We start from the raw sequence: 12,623 nt of genomic DNA on the forward strand, positions 1-12,623 counted from the left end.
AAATCCTACCTGCACCTGAAACAAGCCTCTTTTTCCATGCATTGCTTTCCTTCCCAAGCTTTTCCTTCCCCTTCCCTGCCACTCCACCTTCTGCAAAGCACCTGGCTTCACTCACCAGGACTTCTAGTTGCTACAGCGCCAAAAGTCTGTGAACAGAGAGCAAAAACCCTGCCTCAAAAGCCCAGTGCTGCCATACATTGGGCAGTAGCATGGCAAATATACCCACGTTTCTTAAGCAACATGCTTATAAGCACCACACTAACACCCTTCTGCCTTTTCCTTATGTCCATTTGCCTTGGTTCTTTATCAAGGACTGGACTTTAAACGTCTGTGACAACGTCCCCAGGCCACAGCAACTAACATTTCCCCCAGCACTGCCAGAACAGGGAACCTTCTCAATAAAAGTTAGGATTAGGAAGACGGAGAGATGCAATCAAGTACTTACTTAGTAATTTCAAATGTAGATGTCTTGGTTTTGCCTTTACTGGGTTTTATTCTAAGAGAAAAGTTTAGATTGGCTGTTGTCACCGAACACATCATGCCAACAGCTCTTTACTTTGAAAACCCAGACTGGGATGAGCTGTTCTTATCAGGTAAAAACACACTCTGATAGCAACTTTTGACTGTTCCACTTATCTTAAAATCCTTACTGAGAAAGCATATCCTTCATGAAGCAAAATACTTCAGTCAGCAGGACCGGAGACCTCTTTTTACACCTCACCCCTGTGACCGAGCAGTCAGAGCTGCTGCTGGACAGCGTGGCCTACTGTCAGGGGCTTCAAAGGGAATTTGGACAATTTTTAGATGAAAATAGGGCAGTGTGTGTTTACTATTGCATTTCATGCTGGAAATATTCATGCAAATCATTTTGTCGGGTGATTTTCTCAGTCTGGTTATTCACGAATTGATTGTGCTAGCAAGTACACTGCTGCGTCAGTACACTCCTGCACAGAGTCAGAGCATTTTTCAAACTGACCATGGGAAAAGCCTGTTCCTATTTTCCTTGCCATTTGAAAGGGACCATCCCAGCGCAGCGCCGGGGAACACGATGCAACCTCCCCCCAAAAGGATGCAGAATAAATTAGAGACGAGCATAATTATGCAAACATTCGCAGGAATACACAACAGCAAACAGCAGTAAGTAATCCCATAAAATCCTCTGAGAGAATGGGAAGATTTTTCACTCTCTGAAATGTGATAATGAAAAAACAATTCCCAGATGCTCCGCCAGATGAAATCACCTTGTTTGAAAGTTTATAACTATATATGTTAAATGCACCGGTCCACTTTCAAGATTAGTGATAATGATCTTATATTTTTAATAAAGCCCCTTCGTCCCTGGAGATCCAACGTGTGCTTACGCAGGCACTCCAGGCTTGCTGCGGCTACCTCTGGCTGGAGCCACGGCAGCTGTTTCATACGGCTGCATGTGCTGAGAGCACCACACCGTAGGACGGAGTAAATGGAGGATGCTCATCCAGAGAAAGGGGGATTACAGAAGAAGCTCCCTCAGCCCTTCGCTTTTCCACACAAGAGCTCAAGGGCAGAAAAAGATGGGATGGCCGTGCACCTCCAGGAGGAGGGAGCCGCACGGGGGCCTAGGGTACTTCATACCCACGTGCTGTGGCTGTGGTGACCACCCAACGGAGTCCCCCCACCCCTTCTGGCTACAGGGACTGTCTTCACTTCCACAGGCAGCTGCGGTCACCGGCCTGAACGTCTTCAAGATGGTTGTATCAATACTCGATCAACGCGCAGTAACCAGGGAAAAGATCAAAGGGCCCTGTCCACGGGGTGTCATCGGTTAAATAAAAGCATTTCTGTTATCCCACGGCGACCTGAGAGGCATGAAGACCTGGCAGCGGGGGCTCTACAACAGGGCCCTGCGGCCCACACGCTGCCCACGAGCCACACGCTGCGCACCTGCCCCAAGCGCCGTCAGCACCAGCGCTCTCCCAGCGCCCACCGGCGCTCTCCCAGCGCCCACCGGTGCTCTCCCAGCGCCCACTGCTTGGTCAGACACCGCCAGGGCCCGTGTCCCTGGTAGCCTGTGCAGCCCCCTAAGTACAGGCCCATTTCCTCGTCCTTTGGGCACAGCTCACCAAAACCAGAGTTACGTTTATGGCAGCAGTGCTAACTGCAAGCCACACCACTTTGTTATGAAGACAAAAGCTCCAGTCCCTCGAGAAACACTCTTCGAACTGCCCTTGAACTAATTTACAAACAAGACCTTCATTTTCTGCTTTCAAGTGCAGCCCTTGAGCCTTTCTCGCAGGTAACCAGAGACGCTAGGAGAGAAGGTATTTAACCTCCTGGATATGAGCACGGAGTTCCTGAGGCTTTTAAATCATAAAGAGTCAGCAGAATATAACGATACAGAGAAAGGCTCACAAGTCATTACTGGAGATACGGCATGAAATGAGTACAAGCGAAAGAGGAAACCTTCCTATGGTTTTAATGGGTTTGGAATTAAGCTCTTCAAAATGGAGAGCAGAGCTTAAGAGACACAGCCTAGCAGGGCTGGATTCACCACCACAGATGTTACCATCAGTCACGAAAAAACCTCTGCAGCAAACGTCTCATTGCTGTGACTGATGTACAAAAGTGGGAGGAGGTAGTGCGATTTTTTACTACTGCATCCTTTACTTTATTCCTCCCTATAAAGACAAGCTCGAGCCACAGAAATTGTTGAGGGGCTTTGACCATCCTTAAGCATCAGCGAGTCTTCATACACTTCCCAGAGTATCCCAACCATTCCCAGAAAACTACGGATTAACTTGCTGCTAACACTGTGGTCTCAAGGCTCCGCATGGCAGCCACTCGTTCCTCATCACACAGTTTGAGGCCAAACTAATCAATAACGGGTTGTTAATGCCAATGAATTCAAACCAGCAGTTTGTTTTCAAAATGAAAAGTTACTGAAACAGAACTAAATATTGCCTGAATCAAATTAGCTGCAGAAGCAATAAATAATTAAAGCAATAAAGTAGTTCATAAATAGAGAACAATTTAATTAATTTTACCACCAGGTATAGAAATATCAATACTGCCATGAGAGAAGGGGCGTACGGGCAGGCAGAGAGGTAAGGTGCTCTTGCCTCTGCAGCCACACACAACCAGCACAATAGCAAAATGATTGTGTGTATATAAAAATCAAATCCTAGCAGTAATAGAGTACTTTGAAAGAAGAAGTAGCTGTTGAGAGCCAGGTAACTGGCTCAAGCAGAGAGACACTGTGTACGTGAAATACATTTTGCAAAGCTGAGGGAGAGATAGGAAGGACAGAGCAGGATGAGTTATTTGAGGCAGAATCTTCGCAAGCTCTAGATAAGGAGCTGTACTCGTGATCTACTCGTGCCCATGCCTCTCCATGCCCTTTCCAGTGTTCACCGTGACCGTGGACAAATCTGTAAAGGCTTCAGTCTTCTCCCAGCTCCTGCAGGTGGGCAGCCAGCAGCTCACATACACACATTCGTCCTTCCTGACTTGGTATTACAGCTACACACATCTCTTCTCTCAGCCTAAACCAAAACCTTTAGTGATGAGAAAGATCAGTTGAAATGAAATACAAAACTGAAGAGATTTTGCAGATATCAGCTGCAGAGTATTGCCTCAGCGCTATGGTATTCACGAACCTCCCTATCTTTAAAAAAAAGTCGCTACAGAATATCAGGGTAACGGTTACTTTGGGCTGTTGAAATGTTTTTTACTGGTTTTTAGGGAAGATAAGTGCAGACCTTGCAATCTCATCTCCCGCTCAGCGTACAGCACAGCCTTCCCCAGAGAGAGCTGAAAGAAGCCATTTCGCAGAGCGGTGCATCACGGCGAGGCACAGAGCAAAGTCTTCTGAGGCTGGTCCACAGCACAGAAACATCCATCAGAAATAATTCCGCACAGCTAAACGGAAAAGTCGGACTGATTCTGACAGCCGAGTTCTCCTCTGAAGACAGTCCACCTCCAGCACGTTTGGTGCTATGCATTACACGTGGGGGATGCCGCTGGGAGGGTGCAAGGTGATACATAACAATAGGCTACAGGTGCTGGCCCCAGAGACACGGGCTGAGATGCTGAATTTCATCACTTTTTCCTTTAAAATTGCCCTTGACCCAGCAGAGGCTCCGTAGCACCATCACCATGCAGGCTGCCTCTCGAACTTGGCTCAAGCAGTAACACAAGCCAGGCACTTCATAATTATTCATGGCACACCACCACGTCCCGCTGTATGTTCCGCATGACCTCTCCAGCCGTCAGCAGAACGGGAGACCAAGCAGCTAAAGGCCGAATTTGCAAACCCAGCCAGGCACACAACTCTCACCGGTGCCACGGCAGCCGGCACTACAGGCTGGGGAGCACAGGCGGCTCCGCCAGCGGGTCTGGCCCATGGCGATGCTGCGGGTGATGGAAAGGGGGCCACACTTCCCAGGGGACTTTGGGTCAGGACAGGTTCCCCGTGCTGAAGTGAGAGTGGCAGCACCCCGAGGACAGGAGCACGCTGCTGTCCTTCAGCGTTAAATGGACGCCAGCACCCGCTGCGACGTGCTGATGCTAAAATGCCCCGGCCTTCCCTTTACATTCGCTCTGATGAGCGCACCTGAGGATGTCAAGCTTTACTCTAACAATATTCAGGGTTCTTCAACAGGAAAACCACCTGCTCCAAAAGCACACGGAGGAGGAACAGTGGCAAGCACCAATAAGCACCAGTAAATAACTTTTCCAGAAAGCAAATCCAGCTCTTAGGTTCCGGCGTCCTACAGCCACAGCCTCACCTCCATGAATGACTAATTCAAGCAAGATTTAGATCAGTACGACAGATTAGACCCAGGGCTTTTCCTTCCAAAGCATTTGGGTCTTTTCTTCTTTTTATTTTATTTTTTTGAAACAACCCTCTCTCTCACGCTAATTGCCACAGGACAGGACTTACATCTTCCTGACCCTCCTGTGCCTCCTGTCAGCTTTTCCTTCCCAGCATCAAGCAGGCTCTCTGGCAGCCTTCTCATTCTGCTGCTTCTCCTCTTTCAAAAGGGCTCCAGTTCAGCTTGCCCTTAGCCAATAAATTTTTTTTTCCAGACAAGAAAGCCTGAAAGCTCTTTCTAAAAAGACTGGCAGTCGCTTTCTCTGCCCGCCTGCACGTGATGCAATATTGCAGCGTCAGCCCGGCAGGACCAGCACTTTTGAAGGGCTGGGATCTGCAGGAAGCAAAGCACAGCCAAGGGCGGCCTGACCAGCAGCCTGGGTCAGACCCAACCTCCTCCAGCATCGCTGACGTGTACCAGGACAGACAACACAAGGCCAGAAATAAACAGCTTCGTTTTTAATTTTCATTAGGTTCCCCAAAACCTAATGTCTCCATATGGTTAACGCTGAATATCGGACAATATCGGGCGTGCTTCAGTCTGTGAAAGGAGGAACCACATGAGGAAGAGGAGCTCTGCTGGGTGAGGGACAGAGGAGCACGGCAGACAGCTGCCCTTGCCCAGTGCCCTGAGCCCAGGTCCCCACCCTGTGAATATTTTTAGCAGCTCGCTGTGATCTGTCACTGACTCAGTGTCATCTCCTGAACTTAGTCAGAAAGCTGCCGCCTGCCAGCGCAGAGTATATTGCTGGCACACATGCACACAGTTTCTCTAACGGCTTTATTTTAAAGATACCAAAATACTTTCCCCACCCCACGCAATGTTTCTAAGTTTACTGAGTGTTATCGCCACTTCGCACATGAGAAAGGTTACTTGCTGTGATAAAGATAATACAGTGGCTTTTAGGATAAAAAGGCCATATTCAAAATAAACTCAACACGAAACTCTGAAATTCATCCAAGAACATATACACAGTCAACATAAAGATACACGAAATTCCTGTTCATTCCTGTTATTTTCAGAATTGTGTAAATAGGAGATGAATTATTTTTGAATCCCAGAGATTCAGCTAGAGGTATAAGGCTCTGAACAGTCAAGCTGCATTTCAGGGTCTCCGACCTGAAGACTAAGGATAGGGTTTAGTTATTGGTTACAGCCCGACCTGCTGATGTAACTTACTGATTAAATAAATAACGCAAATCCAGTAAATCCACATCCTGCTAATACAGGACAAAGAGTCAGAGTTATGTGTAACGGAGGCACCAGCATCTCCAAAGCGGTGCCTGGATTTCCACTTACAACTTGTATTACATCAATGGATATTACTTTCCCTTTAAACTTGCCTCCCTGAAATCATGACAAAGGCACAAAATAGCAACCAAATGAGGTTTGCACACAGAGAAAGTAAAGCGTACCAAATCACTCAGGCTAATATAGCTCCAGGAATCAATAGGAGTATTTTTAGCCACCCTCATAAATCTCTGCTTTGCTTCTGCTCCTGGAAGCACCAGAACAGATGAAGTCTCTCAGGCACCGACAGAGTCGGCACTTTGGTTTGCTTCTGCAAAAGCCTTAGAAAGAGCCACCATGATGCTGACAGACACAGCGTGCCAGGGACAGGGGCACGGCTCACATCCTTCAGAGCACCAACTATTTTTCTGGGCTCTTAATCTTAAAAACAAAATACAAACACCGGGGAAAAAAAAATCACAGAAGTGCCAATTACAGGGAAAACAAAAAGCTACACTGCAGCTTTGGAGGGTAATCTGCTACTTAAGTGTCTTGCCTTTTTTCTTCTCTAATATACGCACGCTGTTTTAATTACTTGGAGCTCATCAGAGCCATTCGGGCTGGATTGGGAAGGCTGACTGAGTGCCCCAGCAGGCAGCTGAACCCTAACTGGGACCTGAAGGATTCCCCACTGCTCTGCAGGGACAGGCACGACGGGCTTACATGGGACTGACATTTGTGCCAGCATTCTGAAGTTAAATATTGTGATAAGTAGCTTTCAGTAGATTTTATCTTGAAAATTGTCTCAGCTTTGGTGATGTTAGCATTGCAGTGAGGCGTGTTTTTACATGCTTTTTCCTATCGGTGGATGCAGAAGAAAATCTTAACGGAAAAAAATACCTAAGAACACGACTGAAGAAGTGATTATTACTTTTTAACTTCTTCTACCAGAATTAATTCTGATTAAATCCTGAGTGAGGTCCCGGGAGGAGGTGCGAGCAGAGAATTGTGGCTACCACCCCGGTGCCAGCTGGCAGCGCTGCCCAGCCTGGCCGCGCGCCCTGCGCCTGCGGGCACGGAGCTGCATCCGCAAACATGGCATCACCCGCGGCCAAATGCATCGCCGTCTGAAGATCTGCTCCCTGAATTTTCATTTTAACAGCCTCTCAGATAAGAGCCAGCTCCAGGCGGAATATTACCCCAGCCTGCTGACGCAGACCCCGTGCTACACCCCGGTCACCCAGCTGCAGCCCCCCGCCAGCATCCATGCACAGGGCAGCCCCACTTTGAGCAGAAGCACTTTGTGCTCCTCACCCACAGACGGGACCCCAGCCCCAAGCCCTAGAAGACAGCAGGATCTTGCCACTCAACCCTAGAGGACAGCCACCGATCCCCACACCACCAGCAAAAAGAAAATCCAAAATATCACACCGAAATTCGACAGCATAAGGTAAATGAAGCACCGAGTAGAAATCTGCTGCGGTCCCAGTTCCGGTGACGTCCCACCATCACAGTGCTCCCCCGAAGCCTTGGCTGCCAGATCTGAGTATTTTCGGAAGTCCTACAGTTAAACACTCCTCATCAAAACTGTCTTTTTTTTTTTTTTCACCCAAAAAGGAAAGATTAAAAATAACAGACAAGGGAGATAAGGAAGGGAGACTTGAAAGTCATTTTTATCATAATAGCTGGCAAACACACATAATTAGATTTTGATAGCGAGGAAAGAAAGCAGACTGTGTTTACAGCAACTTTAAATCAGCAAGTTCTGTTCAAGAATAAAGAGCTGGAATCCGCTCTCTGACGATTGCCGTTAATGTTCTAGACCTGACAAACTGCTCCCGTGCTCAACCATTTCCCCGGTTTCCTCCTATCTCAGTTGGCCTAACAGAAGTTATCACTTCTCCCTGCAAGCCTTGGCTTTCGTATCCTAGTATCCGATACATAATGGGCAGAGAGAACACTCTGAGATTAACACTCTGAAATTAAGATTTCTATCTTAATTTTAAAAGGAAAATTTGAGTGTCCTCCCCAAGGACTAACTGAATCCTACTAAAAGAAACTCAACCTTTTGCTTTTAGAGAGCTTTCCCAGTCGCTCCTCGGCACGTTCATGGAAACCTCAGATCCTTCTGCCACATAGGATGCCTTAAGGGAAAATGATGGTGTCAGTGGTGGCACCAGAAATCTTTCCAGTAACTAAAAAGAAATAGTAGCATAGGTGATAAGTAATTAAAAAAATACCAGCATAGGTAATATTTATGGAAAATAACTAATTTATCTTTACAGCAGCATTTGTAGCAACTGCTGATGAGGAATTTGCTTTGCTACAGGTATAAACAATGTCAAGCTTCATCTTCATACATAAAAAATACAGAATCCAAACTCATCCTTTCTCATTGGAAATTAATTAAAAAGTTGGACTTTGTTGTATTTGTCAGCACGGGTCCCAGCTTTAAAAGCTATTAGTTCTACTCATTTCATCTTATTCTTGCTTATAAGGAATTTAGCTACAGCTAGGGGATGGCTTTACAAATTACACATTGCTGATGAGATTTTGCAAGGGTGAGATAATTTTTTTTTCCCTCTCTTTTTCTTTCCCCCATAGCTGCAAACACAACAGAGCAGTTCTGACAGCTACCTTCAAATCCACAGATACCTGGCGCCCTTGGAGCCACCAGGAGCATGGTCTCTGCGTCTCACCCCGGAGGCAGCTGGCCACCAAGGGGTCACCTGGCTTCAGGACAGCCAGAGGGCCCCATGGCCAGAGGGACCCATCGCTTCACCCCGGGAGCCCTGCCCGACTCAGGGGTCTGCAGAGAAAAGCTCTCCTTCCAAAGCTGCAGAGGAAATGCCAGCAAAGGAGCGCTTGCTTGTGGGAAGAAAAAAGATTTAATGTCTAGATTAAGTGCAGCATGCCTTGTTCCCACTGACAGAATGGCTGGACGTTAGTGGCTGTCCCTCTCAAGCTGCCTCTCCCCAGAGAGCCGCTGCCGTCGGCGGCAGCGATGGGGACACACGAGCACAGCCCCGCTCCCCTCCGCTCTCTCCTGTTCTGAGTCAGCTTCCCGAAAGCAACAACGCCGCTGCTTTGACAGAAGTCCTGCTGTCCCACGGGAATACGCTGAAAGAATGAACGATAGGCTTGGTTTAAGGAAGGTCGAAAATTTATTGCTGCAAAACCACGCAAGTGAAATGGGAACTTTGAAAAGGGGAGGGCACTGCCTGAGTGCTGAGACAGTATTAGGTTGTCCGTGCAAAGGAAAATTAGTCGGGTACTTTTATTGCTTTTCAACGGGTTCCTGTTGTTAAATGAATACAACAAAGTGTTGTTTGCTATGTCATTCATTCTGCTAATTGCCATACCTGCAGCTGAAAACAATGCTCCAGGTCTTCCAAATAAACAGAACCAAAACCGTGGCAAAGTCGCTGCTCAAGCACACACCCTGAGCAGGGGCAGCAAGCACAGCCGGTCTCACGAGACCAGACTCTCAGCCTCCGGTGAGCAAAATCATCTTGCGAAATAATCACATAGCTCCTACCTGCTGGAAAGGGGGTGGGGTGAGAGAAGAGACAGAGGGCTGTGATGATTACTTCTGTTTTAAAATACTGGAGGTGCTCAGGTAAAGAGGCCTGGAAGACGATGGGCTCATCTAACCAGATGCAACGCAGCTGTGATAAACAGGCCCTGACGAACAAACACACTTCCTTTGAAGGCCGAATCACAATCCTGATACACAGATCAGCAAGGATTTGTTCTGATGATGCTATTTATGTTGTGCGAACATTAAAAGGTGGCAAAGAGTCATTTTTGGCATTGCCTCACATTCAAACAGAAATCTTTTTGAAGTTCGCTCAAAGCCTGGTTACTTCCCCAGCATTTCCACACTTTCCAGAGATGCATTAGGATGTCCCAGTGGCAATTACAAACTCCTGGACTTAATGAAATGATCCCTTAGCAATGCCTCTAACCCAGCTGACCTGTTTGAATACATTTCGAGATGTCATCCAAATGCAAACCCCCGAGCTTTGTGGGAGGCATTTATTTTATTTCCAAAAGGAAAAGAGAGGACTTTCTGCTGTCTCTGCCCCTTTACTGCTACCTTCATGTGAGATTTTCCTCTAATTAAGACGCTGCTTAGTATTGAGAGCACTCAGGGCTTCGGGGATAATTTACCGTACCTGTATGTGCTTTGACTTATGCCCCACGCTGGGACTCACAGCAAGGAGCTGCTCCTCACTGGTTTCAGACTGACAGACCACAGTAAGCTGCCACAGCTCTACACCCATTCAACTTTTTGCAGCCCAGGATGGCCAGCTTACCCTGCCACAGCGGCAGAAACAGCGTTGTTTTTATAACAATGGCATAAGCCTTCTCCCAGCCTTTTCCGTGATTCTGGACGCTGTGCACCACTGAAGCTCCCAGCCTCAGGAACCCAGCACACTTCTACAGCCACCCTGAGCAGCATTCGGTGGAGCAGAGAGACAGTGAGCTCTCCCACTGGACAGACCCACCCGTGGGCTCATCCAGAATTTAGCCCAATTATCAGCTGCTGCTGCTGAGGTTCACTGTTTGAAGCATTATTGCTTATATATCCTACAGCATTAGGATAATACATTCCATTCATGAGGGTTTTCTATGTGCCATACAGTTATTTTATCGCTGAACGCTTCCCCCGCTGTAGAGACACTGCCCAAATCCTGACTCCTGCACGCTGGATACGTCCCATCGGCACCCTCCCCGGCCCAGGGTGCAGAAACACCCACCTCACGCCCAGCAGCACCTCTCTTCTCCTTGCAGCAAGCCTCTGTGTTCACAAACTGCTGTTTCGCCGTACAAACGTCTCTGGCAACGGATCATCCCTCATTGACGCGGGTGCCAACAGAGGCAGACGTGCTGATAACGGCTGAGAGGCTGCACAGGGCTGCTTCCAATTTCTGGCCTCGCTGACTCTATTCCCAGGGAGTAAAGTTTGCCACAATGTTGATTCTGCTAAATGTGCTTGATGAACTTACGTACTTAATGGGCAATAAGGAAGAGCTAAAACTAATTAGGACTTCTATATAATTTAAGAAAAACTAACAATTTTAGGAAAATAAATAGGGGGAAAGAAGAATGAATACTAAAGAAAAAAAAAGAAAACTTAGAAAGAATAGTAAAAAAATCTAACAAGTAATTCTCAGAAAAAAATTGTTGTTTAAAACATTCGAATATGAAAAGCAAAGAAAAAACGTTATAGGCAGTTCACATCAAAGAATTTCAACGGCAGAAGCAAAACAAATAGATGAAGGGTCATTGCATACTATTGTCACCTGCTTTGTAGTTGCAATGGGAAGCTAAATTGAAATCTTGTAAGAAGTGACATTTTTAAAGACTTCCAATACTGCAGATGGAAAGCGTGACACTTTTTTCCCTTGTACTTTTTATTTTCCAAGCAAGAGCATAACTTTATGCTATTATATAAAGGTGGATATAATCTATGGCCTTTTCACCAACTATTTCACACAACAAACCACACGAACGGAAGCTTACTGACAACCCAGCAGAGCTGGGCCAACGTGCTGAACAAACTTAAAAGCCAGGCTCCAGCTTACCCTTTTGAAGGAAGAGGCTTTGAAATTCATAGGCCCTATAGGTCCAGAATCACTTTTCACACATATTAATTTCATTCTGGTAAAATATGGAACTTGACGAATTCCACAGTAAGTGCCCGACAGTTTTATATTTGATTAGGAAGTGCAGCTGGGCAGGGATTCAGCCCTACCGAATGGCACATCTTTGGGGCCACTTTAGCACGCAGAGGGTGGAAGTTCAGCAGAAGGAAGGCACATTTTAACCTCACAAAACTGAAAGATTGGGAGTGACAATAAGACATACCACTTGGAAAGGGGGAGGAGAAGAGGACAGGATACAAGGACCACACTCTTGCTACTTTCTAAATGCACTTGATGCCTCTCCCTTCTACCCCATCCCACAAGGAAAGCAACTAGCAATGGTTATGCTGCCTTACAGCTATATGCAAAACAATGAACTGCCCTAATATTCTCCTAAAGATCTCATCAAACAATAAACAAGCAGCATTGCATGGATAAATAACTACTGCCTTGTGACAAACAAGGAAATATTTATGGAAGGCTATTAAACTTGGATTACTTATCTCAGACTGGAGCAGTTTCAGAATCGCCAATCAGCTCTGCTGACTAAATACATATTTACAAATGCTTTAACTGTTTTGTTTACCCAACGGATCAAAATGGCTTATTCATTCTATTCTGGTTCTATTTTGGTCTACCAAGTACAGTAAATGTGCTGTTAGGTGCATAATAAAACCCCTTCAGAAAAGTAATTGCATTACCTTACACACACTAGATTTTTCTTTCCCAAACACCGAGAACAACTGGACCATTTTACAGACTCATAACTTCCTATTAAAAATATACTGACACTAATCACTGAGCTGAAATCTCGCTTAGAAATGTAATGTCTGAAAGGAACATTTACCACTTGTAGCAGAACCCTCTCAAAAACCACTTATTTAAGCAC

At 46.3% G+C, this 12,623-nt stretch overlaps 1 protein-coding gene across 2 annotated transcripts in view; it reads right to left on the reverse strand.

Annotated features, from left to right (window-relative positions):
• The window catches only part of FSTL4 (follistatin like 4), a 206,799-nt gene that overhangs the window by 174,391 nt on the left and 19,785 nt on the right, over positions 1–12,623 (reverse strand). The window lies entirely within an intron of this gene.

Source organism: Cygnus atratus, chromosome 14 (genome assembly GCF_013377495.2).
Source record: "Cygnus atratus isolate AKBS03 ecotype Queensland, Australia chromosome 14, CAtr_DNAZoo_HiC_assembly, whole genome shotgun sequence".
NCBI lineage: Eukaryota > Metazoa > Chordata > Aves > Anseriformes > Anatidae > Cygnus > Cygnus atratus.